Source organism: Aulonocara stuartgranti (genome assembly GCF_965226115.1).
Source record: "Aulonocara stuartgranti genome assembly, chromosome: 5".
Classification (NCBI taxonomy): Eukaryota; Metazoa; Chordata; class Actinopteri; order Cichliformes; family Cichlidae; genus Aulonocara; species Aulonocara stuartgranti.
In genome coordinates, this window is record NC_138943.1 from 28,913,808 (window position 1) to 28,926,095 (window position 12,288).

The 12,288-nt window shown below is 39.6% G+C and overlaps 1 protein-coding gene across 1 annotated transcript in view; it reads right to left on the reverse strand.

Annotated features, from left to right (window-relative positions):
• suclg2 (succinate-CoA ligase GDP-forming subunit beta) overlaps positions 1 to 12,288 on the reverse strand; it is a 109,054-nt gene that overhangs the window by 17,926 nt on the left and 78,840 nt on the right. The window lies entirely within an intron of this gene.

Here is a 12,288-nt window from a genome sequence, read left to right on the forward strand (position 1 = left end):
GGCCGCTTGCATGTTCTGCAAAAAAATGTGCTTTGTTGTGTATCTGACGGACAAACACCAAACCAGTTCCACATCACTGAAGTTGCACCATTTTTACAAACCAATTCTGGTTCATCTGTTTCACTCAACAATCGGCCATGTGCGTATGAAAACAAAGGCACTGCGCACGCGCGTTTTACTCCCATTCTATCGCGATATTTCATTTTCCTATCGTTGCCTAACATTATACCGGTATTACCGTGAACGGTATAATATGGCCCAGCCCTACGTGGAGTACACAGTATTGTACGCAACATGGCCAATCCTCTCAGTGTCTCAGGGGTAATTTATCACGATTATTTTTCTTGCTGGTAAGTTTTCATTGGGGTGAAGACTTTACTGTAAAGTTGTAGGGCAAAGTGAAAAAGGCAAACTCACACAGAGACATACAGAGTGCATCTTTGCACTCTGCTGGCAGTGAAAGGTGGAAGAAGTGTGAAGTTCACACTTTGTCAGGTGTGCATAAAAACACATTTTGTTCCACAAAGGAGCAGCTTTGTCTGTTCTGTCAGCACGGGCAGACTAAGACTGCGAGACAGTGTCAAAAGTGTGTCTCATGACAAAAGGCTGTTCTGTTTGGCTGTTTAGGGCACGATACAGCAGTGTGTTTCTGAACTAGGATAATCTTGTTTGAGCCTCTGTGCAAAGTGTTATGTAAATGATATATGGATATATATGTTGTACCTTTATAGAAAAGTGTCCAGTTTGTGCATTACAACACATCAGTGACCTGTTCAGATGCTGTCAGGTTATTGGAAAGTGACTTAACATCCCATCATCTTTACCAGAGCACAGCTGCCCTAAAATATCGATGAAGACACGCTCAACTTTCTTACAAAACAAGCACAAAAGTGATATCACCAAATAGAGAAGTATTGCAGCTTGTATGTGTGTGTGTTTGCATGTGTGTGTGATTACACACTGACAATCTAGCACTTGGTAATTACCCTAGCTAGCTCAGTGGAAAAGTAGACTGAGAGCACACAGGATTAATCCTCCATGTTTGTTTATAATCACTGCTAATCTGTTAGCAGCGATTTGGATGAGCAGCTTGTGGGTGTGTGTTTGTGTGCTTGTGTGTGCGTGCCTGTTGTGCATGTGTATGTTGTCAGTGTGTGGTAATGATGTTTACAGGGAGAGAAGATCAAGGACTTGGATAGCTATCAGAGTGTCGCCATGGCATTGTCCTCTATATGCTATCCAAATGAGCATCTCCGTACGAACGGCGGAGAATGGCACAAGACCAGGAGAGCGTTCCCGAACAAACACAAACATAGGCAGGACTATAAAAACTCATTTACCACGCAAAGACACCGAGAAAGATTCACACCGAGACCCATTTTGTGCTGATTAAGTGCATCGCACAGGGAATTCGCCCTGAAATGCAAAAACAAACAAACAAGAGGAAGAGGCCGGGAATCGATAGTCTCAAACTTGAAAATAACAGTTTGATGTTTCAATAAAACGCAAAGGTGATCAAATGAAACACGGCCTCCTGATTAGAGAGTAATGCTGTATGATGAGGAGCTTTATGGAGAATTATGGACGGGGTAGAGGCAGTTTGAATTATGTGTGCTGTAGTTTTTGACTCCAATGAAGTCACAATCCCAGTCTACGGAAAAGCTGACGATACACTCTAAACAATGATAACTGTGCCACTCAGCAGCTTCAGGTACTTCTAGTACTTCATCTCTCCCTGTTATAATATTCCCATCATTTAAACAGTAACAAACTAAATGCATTTTATTAAGATAATATTTACAAGCACACTTGCTCATCCTTTCCCAGAATTACAAACTGCTCAAAAATGGAAAGCACCTTTTCACTTTTATAATCATTTTGTTTTCTCTTTTACTTCTATGAGTCTAATTTCATTATTGTAAATTAATCTTACAATTCTTTTATGTTACCCATATCTGCAAAATGCTGCAAAATAACCTCCGAATGCTAAAAAAGAAAAGACTGCTGCAACAAAGGCTGCGCTCTCTGCTTTAAGGCACGGCGTTGAAAGAAAAAAATTCTGTAAAAAGGAAAGCTATTATATGTCATTACATATACATATCCATATTTTCCTCATGTGAAGTTGAAACGGAAAAGGTAGGAGAGGAGGGCGTTTTATTTCTGCATTTTTCTGTCTTTTTATTTATTTTATGTTCACTTTGTACTTTGCACCATGAATAGTTTGAAAAGTCAATATAATGTTAAAAAATTCTACCTATTGTAAAACATCTAAAAGGAGAAGCTTTGAATTATCCCTGCTGTTCATTACTGTCTATGTTTACGACTGACATCACTGCACAATCATGAATCTGCTCCACCACACATTGTATGACCTGTGTGTTTGCAATAATGGGTCTACAGGGGAAGGACCACATATAGGTTAATGTGGAGGTGAAATATGGGTAAATTTACATACATTTTAAAGGAAACATATGCAATATATTAGCAATAACATTTACTCACTCGTTACCATCAATGACAAAGACTCACTAGCAGCTGATGTGATGCAGAGTTCACCAAGTCCATGCTTGTCTATATTTTTTCCTCTTTTTTTGGCCATATACACTACATCCTGCCTTAGGGCACAAGTATGAAAGTGTGTGTTTTTACATTACCCCGTGCAGGTGTGGCAAACAACAGGCAACAACAACAACTGGATATTATCCACAGAAAACATAATCAACCAAATTATAATGCTCGAGTCGATGCACGCACCCAATTTTTATCCTGACTGCCAGCAACGTACAATAGATGAAAAATAAATAAATAAAATCCAGAGCATAAACAGAGCTTTAAAGAAAGATCAAATGTGGAGAGAAAAAATGACCCGCTGAGGGAAGATAATCATTGGAGTTGTTTGTATTACCAGTGAGCAAACAATGCTCGTATCATCGGCCATGACTTCGCATGCACAGTGCAGTGCGTTAACAATGTATCGCATTTAATGTGACAGTTTTGTTGGAGTGCTCCTCGCGTTACACAGCTGACACTGAGCAACAGCAAAATGGGGCACCGATTTACGATAACAGTGCGTTTCTTTATTTCTGGTGGCTCAAGCTGCACATATTGTATCACAGTTGTTTAGTGTCGCAAACACACACACCCTCCATTATATGGAGTCCCACTTGGGGGCAGCAGAGATTTAGACGCCTTTTGCAGCTTCACTAGAGAAGCCTCTATTCTCACCCCGTCCACAGCCCATTTTTCAACTCTGTCTCTGTGGGGATGAACCATATTTCTTCCATTCATGCATCTCCTATTGACACCCATGTATATTAATGATATATAAGGCATGATTTATGTTGCTGGCCACAAAAGTAAATGCAGTTTATAGAAATATGGATGTGGCGAGGAATAAGTTGCACTTTGCTGAAAGTTCGTTTTATTTTTTTCCCTTCTTCTCCCGTTTCGTTTTATGACAATGTGTACATCCCAAAGGAGCACCTCGTACAAAGAGACAAATAAGCAGACATTTGATATAAATACTCTTCAGCTGCTATATTTTCCAAGCAGAAATCGCAGATATACGTTAAATACAGAACCGTGCGGCAGGAGGGAACAAGGCAGCGACGGCAGTTCTAACTATTCATTTTTCTAAAGATATTCTGCCCTGGAATGAGTCACTCGGTTTCAAAATGTATAATATGGTGAGGTCAAGCGTACGGTTCCTTTGTGGTGGAATGAAAACGGCACATTAGGTATGAATTACTTTGCTTCTCCGCAGGTTAGTGAGCTGTGGGGTTAAAATGCAACAACAGGGGAAACAAAAAGAATGGGAGCCAAATTTAGTGCCAAGCCCATTTGTTTGATGTCCTGTACAATTAAACGACAAACTCCCCTGCACCACGTATCCTTTCAGCATCTCAGAAATCCAGATTTCAAGGTTTGAAATAGCGCTGCGCCCCTCAATCCGCCTCAAACCTTCAACATCGCATTTCTGTACTTCTGCAACAGACGGTAAAACGCTACAGTCTCTTTCCTTAAAGGCATTCATTTCAGGTGAGCAAAGTTGGCAGCGGGGTGGATTTCTTTCATCAGAGCTCAGCATAAAGGCATCAGGTATAATGTGCCAGCTCACTCTTTTAGAGGATCTTTGTGTGTTCTTTCAGGCAGAGTTGCAGCATGAGCTGTTACCTTCTACCTGGGTGCCGCTGAAATGATTCAAATTTTAGAAAATAGGATCATTGCTGCTGGCATTCAGATACTCTGCCAAGGTTTTTTTTGTGTCAAAGTCAAAAAAAGGGGGCCTTCACAGGAGAAACAGGCTTTTCTGCCTGCTATTATACACCCCACTAACTGCACTTAGGACAAGAAAGCTATAACTCAGACAATTCACCATGCTCATGTGGACCTTCATTGTAGTCTTGCTGTCTGAGCTTTTTATAAAACATATGTTGAATACATGTCTGGGAAAACCCCCACTGTGTGTAATTATTATGGGCACAGATCTGGATCAGTATATACTGAAACAGTCATCTGTACTGACTGAAAAATGAGGACAACTTTAGAAAGCACCATTCCATGTTGGGGATGTCTTGGTGCTCATTTCCATACACTGTTAAGTAGCAAACAAACATGATGTACTTTTCTCCTCCAAATTTTAGCCCAGAAGGGAATAAAGGCATTGTATTCCTTCTCATTCTGCGAGGCTCCTTGTCATGAGTTGTGCGTGCGTTGCTGAATTATCACTCAAATACACATTTTTATGCCCATACCGCTGTTAAGCACCGCTAATCTCTCAGCAGGATAGAAGAGGGAAAGAATCTTGTTCCCTTTGTTACCAGCAAGCAAGATAGAGTATAAAAAAAGGCAGGGATGGAGATGGGTGTGTGTCTCTCTGTGGCCTATTAAGGGCTATTGTTCTGTCTTATCTACTGAAGACAGCCTGTACTGTCACCGCCTGCTCTGGCAGGTCTTGTTTATTTGTTTTCGATCCACTGGGGGCCCAGTTCTTGGTCCTGGGGCCACAGGTTAACATGGACGGCTTCCAAATCAAGGTAGGCCTGCTGGCTCTAGTAAAACATCTTGGAATGAAAGGAGGAGCAGTTGGCGAGAAACGATTATTCTGTTTCTGCCCGTGTTTGAAGTGGAAAGCATTAAATTGTCTTAGATGGGCACTGAGTTGTTTTGGATTTCTTGGTATATGTTTAGTTTCTACACTCAAATAGCTTAAACTTTGTAAAAGAACAACTCAAAGGGAGCTAAAAACTAGATCTAGTTTCAAAAAGCTAAAAAGAAAAAAAAAACTTACCTAACTCAGTGAGGCAGAGTTAAAAAAAATACCAAATAAAATATTAAATTCTAATTTTGTCACAAAATGCGAATTCATTTTTTCACATATGGTCCATTTGTGCTCACTGGATTTCAGCTTCTCCAACATGATCTGCACATTTTCTTTTGCTTGTTTTTTCAATTTTAACAGAAAGACGAATTGGCATAGATGCAAAGTATTTGCCATTATGCAGTAAGACACATTTATATTTGATTCGTTAACGAACAGCCTTCACTTGTCTGCACTGTACTCACAACCATTGCACTCAAAAGACCTTCACCATCAGCACAATCAACAAAGTCATCATCCATTTCAAAGAATGGAATAAGATGCTTTTCACCATGCCTATAAAAAAGAAAACTTGGTTCCTGCAGCCTGGAGGAGGTTTTCCTCACTGACCGTAAACCCAAGCAATCTCTTTATGCATCTGGATTACTTTGCTCTCCCCCAAATATGCTTGCAATTGTCATTGATTGAGCCATACTGTATCAGCAAGTTGAGTTGGGAAAAACTTTAAAAGTACTCCAGAAGAGCACTTTAAAAATGGAAAGAAAGACCGGCTACTTGGATGCAAAATATAAAGAAATGAGGAGTGACTTGAGCCTGTTCACAGTATTCTAGCATGCTTTCTTTTCCTTCTTTTTAGCCTTGTTTGAGATACTGAGATGGGTAAATTGCTTATAAATTCCATATTAGAGCCTAATCTCACAAATGGCAGCAGGGTCATTTACTTTATTTTGACGTTTATAGAAAAACATCTGAAAGGTCCAGGTTCAGCAGCTGGGTTCTAAAATGCTGATAAAAAGGTCCAAAAACTAGGAATTCATTCATTCAATACATCCGAATAATGCTATGTATTTCCCTCTATCAGAGTGTTTCATTCATTCAGTGAGTGGTCCAGTGAACAACGCCAAGAGGAGTAATGAGCATCCAAACTCCTGACAGCACCTACTGAATTAAATTCAGCATTTTTAAAAATCAAGGAGCTCCATCATGTAACACTGTCATCTCTGGGAAACCCAACTCTTCTACAAGCTTTGCATTAAATGACCACTTCACAGAATCAAACACCCCACACGGCAATTTTATGGAACATTTGCCATTATGACCACTGATTCTGTCAAACGGAGTATCTATTTTACCATGCAAATCTATTCTTAGAGACGATACAGAACAGGAAAGAGAGAATGACATGAAGACAGACTGAGGAAAAAGAAGGTCTTAAAGTCAGAGAGTGAGGTGAAGTGAAACAGATGGAAGAAGGGAGATGGAGAAGAAAAGAGACAGAAAGAACTGATGGGAAGTGGTGCAGGCCCTGACTTCTATTGAAGGCTAGGATTGGCCCTGGCAAGGAGGGATAAGAGGGAAATAATTATCCGGCCTGCTGAAGCATGACAGCCCCTTCTTGGGACTGCAGAGAGACAGACTGAGCATTATGTCAAAGATTGGCCATGTCACTGGCAGAGACACCTTTTGACAGACAGTGGCGTCTGAAGTTTCAGCTGATGGTAAAAACCTACCGCAACAGGCAGCTGGATACCTGTCTGATTGATGGGGTTACATCTGGAGGACATAAGGATGTAATCACTAAACTAAGTTTACTAACTACACATACTCCTTTATGTTCCTGTTTCTGTGCCAATTTAAAAGCTGTGCAATGATTACATGCTTTCAGAGTGACTGTATTTAACCCAACTTTAACCATCTACTGAACAGCAGTTTAACAGATAGTCATCGTTTTTATTATTGGCATCAATTCTCTTTTCTGAAAACAAATCATCCTGAGAGCAACGCGACGGAGCACTATTTCAGAGCCTTAACTCGAGTATGCATCGAAATGTCTTGCACGCTTTCATCCACATCTTTGAGTCCTCTCACATATGTCCTGGCCAAGAGTCTTTTATGAGCACTCAGCCACCTCCAACCTAGAGCCCCCTGGGATTCCTTTTTTTCCCTGCAGGCGAAAGAATAGAAACCAATCAAGGAAAAGATGGCTTTGCTTCCAGCCAAAATCAGTTTGTGTGAAGGTATTGGTAGGTACAGAAAGGGAGAGGGAAATGAGGAAAAAACCAAACTGAGGTCTGGCGTAACCTGTGTGACCACAGAATGTATCCTGAAAACGGCCTTTAACATATCTCGTTTCTCATTGCTCGTCTGATCTTATTCTCACAAACTTTTGCACTGTTCTGGAATCAGTCATTGCACTCTGTGGTTTTGTCAAAGTAATGCAATGAGTATGTACACAAAAATCTCTGGCTGAATAAAGAAAAAAAAGAGTAGGAGGTGAATATACATTACAATTTCTGGGCCACTAATAGCTATGATTTGGATGTAATGACTGATTGGACCAAGTGGGATCAAATCTGTTCCAGTGTGGGCCAGTTGGTGTCGACAGTCGGGAGATAAAATCATACAGCATGTGGAGTTTAATGATTGTAATCATTTGCCTTCTGATCCAGCCACTGCCAGGCATTCCCATTAAGATTAGTTTAAACATGTTTGACAGGTGTGAGAGGCACAAATAATGCTAATTAACCAAAACTGTCTAATATGCCAAGCAAACACAAAAACTGTGCAATGTGTCGTGACTGAGAGGATTATTTTAGAGGGGCTCCACCGCCCTACAATTAAAGATTTTCTTTGATTTTTCCTCAGTAAAGTAGAAAAAACAAGCAAAGCATTTTTTCATGAAACTCATTTTGTGATTTGCTAACATTTTGTGACAAGTTTCTCTTCTTGTGGGACTTTTGGGGATCTCTAGTGACACGTCTTTACCACTTTTTCTACTCTGTCATTCAGGATGTGATTCTTTCTCTCTTTTCTCTCTCTGTTGTTAAATATAAGAATCAAACACATTTAACTGTAGACAGACCAATGTAAACACCACAGCAGATCTTACTATTAACCATCTCATTTCTTGGGGTTAAATGACTGGATCAACGTACAGTACTGCGCAAAGCTCTTGAGCGGCCCCTAATTTCTTTATATTCTCCTTCCAAGGAACCAGACGGTCTTACACTTTTTAAAAGTTCTCAAAGGCTTTATGGAGGTCTCCAAATTCTTTCTTTGGATATTGTACCTGACCATTTTCAGAGGGATGTTTTTTGTTTTTCACCAATCTGTGAACCATTCAAGCATAAAAAACGAATCTAAATCAAGGGAACCGGTGTTTTGTCTACAATCTGAAATTGTATCTTTGGACACTTTGTTACTAAAAGCCTGTTGCAAGAACATGTAATTTGTTCCCATTTTTTTTTTAGATGAATCTATGACAGATAGCAAAAATAACAGGCATAAAATAGTAATTTTGTACCAATAACATGCTAGCTATTAGACCTGAGAGATGCATCTGGCCATTCAGTTGATCCGTCTACTTTTCAATGAAGCCTCATCAGAAAAGGTCTGAGTTGAATGGTGACTGTAAAGAAGCCATTAAGAAAAGGCTGAGGTATGAGAGGTACAACAGTGAGTGTGAGGGAGTTAGCTGTAAACACTGGTTCATGGCTGCATTTCAGCCAGTGGTGTTGGTGATCCTGTCAAAATCGATGGATTTATGAAAACAGAAATACACCGTCAATTTTTCAGCAACCATGCAAAACCATCTGGAAAGCTTCCACTTGTACAATTGCTGATATATTAACTTGCTTTTGTCTTACATAATGTATTTATATGTAAGATTGCACATGTTTTAATAAATGGCTGTACAAGGAACAAGGAATACTGTAAAACTACAAGTGCAACTGTGTACAATCCAAGTACTTCTGGATTTACTACTTATGTCCTTTTTTCTCTAAGAGACATTCAGTTAATAAGTAATAGTGACCAAAGGCCAAGTGTCCACCGAGCTCCAGGAAACATCACTTCAATAAGAAGAGATATTATTCCATAATTTATTTCAATATTTTTGCACTTTACACGACTGAATATTTAAATATAAATATGCTACACATGTAGCTGTTGTTCGTGTCATGTTGCAATTGTCTGTTTGTCTATTCTGTTTCTACTGAGACCAAAGAAAATTCAAGCCTAATTCCTTGCACATGTACACAAACTTGACCAATGCATTCTGATTCTGAAGACAAAAAAAAGAAAAAGAAAAAAAAAAAAAGGCTAGATCAAGAGTTTCCTGGATGCAGTTAGGTGATGGTTATCACCTGTACCAACATTTAAGAAGCTTTAAATAAAGATGTCACTGTGTAACTGAAGCTTTATTCTTATTCTTAGCTACTAAACCATCACAATGATTATGTGACCCTTTCACCTCCCCTCAGATTTATAAGCAGAATGAATATCTAGTATTCATGGAAATCAAATTTCAAATTTAAGAGAGACTCTCACAACTTATCAGACACAAAAAGTTATAAAAAACAAAACTGTATTTTCTATGAAATACATCCCAACAATACACTGTGAACTCATTCAGCTGTCATTTACATTATTATGATTCACACACACAAAAATAAGCTTTCATCTTGACAGAGTTTGAGTTTAAGACCAAACATTTCAGTGCCTTAGGCCAAACAGAATGTGTTTGTGAAGTTGTATTTGGTAAAGTATGTAATCTTATCCACGCTGCTGTGTTACAGAGACAACTCTAGCATTTTATTTGAGTACATGGGTATAATAGAGTGGGGAAAATTATGAATAACTGCTCCCACAACAACACCTATAACTTTGATAATGTACACATTTTATGAATAGTGTCACAGAGTTTATGTGTATTTGTCTTTAAATGCACTTCAAGTACATGAAAACCCAGAAGGTGCCTCTGAAGGTCAGCTTTACAAAATATACTTCCTCTTTGTCATGCAGATAGGAGCAGGGAGCTGATGTTGCTGGCTTAGAGGTGCGGACGGGGAAAAACTTTGTTGTTGAAAGCTATGAAGGACAGGTTAAGATACTCTGAAAGCACTGGATAGTTCTAATGAAGCAGGAGTTGAGCAGTAAGCATGTTACTCCACATTCTTTTACGCTGCCAGTTAATCCTTTTAAACAACCGAGAAGGATGAAAGTCTCACTTAAGAATCTCCGGTGCAAAAACCACCACAGCAGACCTTGTAAAGAAGCACATTTTTTTTGTAAAAAGCCAGGATAGCATTTTGAAGAACCTTAAAAATGTGAACGAACATTAAACATTAGCACAGTTTTAAAATGTTCACGCGTTTAGACGTGACTTTATCTGGAACACGTTTTGGGCTAGAGGAGCTTGATTAGACTAGGAATGCATACTTAGTTTCTGAATGTGTTTCAACGAATTCATACGGTGGGCCAATGTTACATTAAAGGGACGAGTACTCAAATCGTCACAGTGAACAGACAAATCTGATCCGAGTGGCACTAAGGTCATGCTAGGGTCGTCATGATACCAGAATTTCAAGCTCGATAATGACGACTCAATATTACTTTTGATTCCTCAGAGACCTATTGAGTGGGAATCACAAATGTTAATGTGGCCAAGTTAACATTTATGATAACTATTCAATACTTCAATCTTGTTTAAACGAGAGCTTTACTGGTCTCTGAGAATAACTTAAAGTGTTATTTAGTGTTATGAATGTCAGAGGAGGGGCTGTGTGTCTGCAAGTCTGCAGGTGTTGTGTGAAGTTGTGGATCAGCTGGAGGAGGCAAAAATGGTGTCGTTAGTACTGATACTGCTACAAACGAGTATCTCATCTGATAGTAATTTTTTGCATTGATTGGTGTCAGAGTATCGACTGATTCTGGGTCAGCTGTATAAGTATTTATTTTATTCCACAAAATTTCTCTTCTTCTTAGACCTTGACAACCTCACAGCAGCAGAGGCTGGAGCAGCACTGCATGTAGGCTGAGAGTAGAAATGATCCCATTGGCAGCAAAAGTCATTCACTACAGGCCCTAAAGCTTACTGCGGTGAGTGAAAGCAATCCAGAAGGCATTTTTAACAGCAATGTTTGGGAGACCTTTTAGAGCCATCTATGAAAATATGTCACACTCAGAGGGAGAAAAAAAAACATGAATTTGGAAACGATGGTAGACACGAGATTTAATAATAGTAAAATGAAGGGATTTGATAATTAGTTATGAAGGCCCTAAGACCATGTTCCACTTTCTATACAGTCACCATACAAATTGCAAACTCTTCCAGGCTATAGGTTTCGGGACCTTTGAACAACCTTTTCAATCCGATCCTAATGTTGACATAATCAGGATTAAAATCCTTTTATATATTTGTGCACACTGAAGGTTACACGGAGAGAAAAAGGGAAAGAACAGTTACGAGGCAACAGAGATGCCATGCATGACGCAAGGCGAGGAGAGACCGACCTCTGTGGTGAGCGGGAGGTTTGTCAGATGTCAGTGAGGGATGTAGAACTCATCTCCTGCTGTTCACCTCAGGGTATCAGAGAGCCCCGAACTGACACATGCACACGTACACACTGTAAACCTATCAGCAGGTGCACCAACATGCACACACAAACCATTTTGGTGTGAATTAGACTCAACAATAGGAGCCAGTGTAGGGCAGGCATATTATTCATCCCCGGAGGGTGTCGTGCTACTGCTGACAGGCAGACATAAATATTCCTCAACCCCTTGAACAAGGGTTAATGGCTGTCCATCACGCAGCAACGACACATACAAAGCTACACGGGCCTGGTGCGCACACACAGTGTAACCACTTTCACTGGAATAGCAAGGTCATTTGGAGATTTAAAAAAAACAAACTAAACAACAACTTGGAAGACAAGAACGCAAATGATGAAAGCAGGAATATTATTCTTATTCTTTGCCAGACACACAGATTGGTATACATCACTGACCTTTACTCGTGAAATATGTATTGAAATTTGCATAAGTGCATAGACATATGGTAGGATGGATACTTTTTTGCAAAGTCAGGCTGAAGCTTTAAAAAGTTGAGTACTGGTGTGTGTCTGTTGTGCTCTACTCTGCTCAGAGCAAGAATTATTTTATTAAACTGAAGAAATGCATAATAG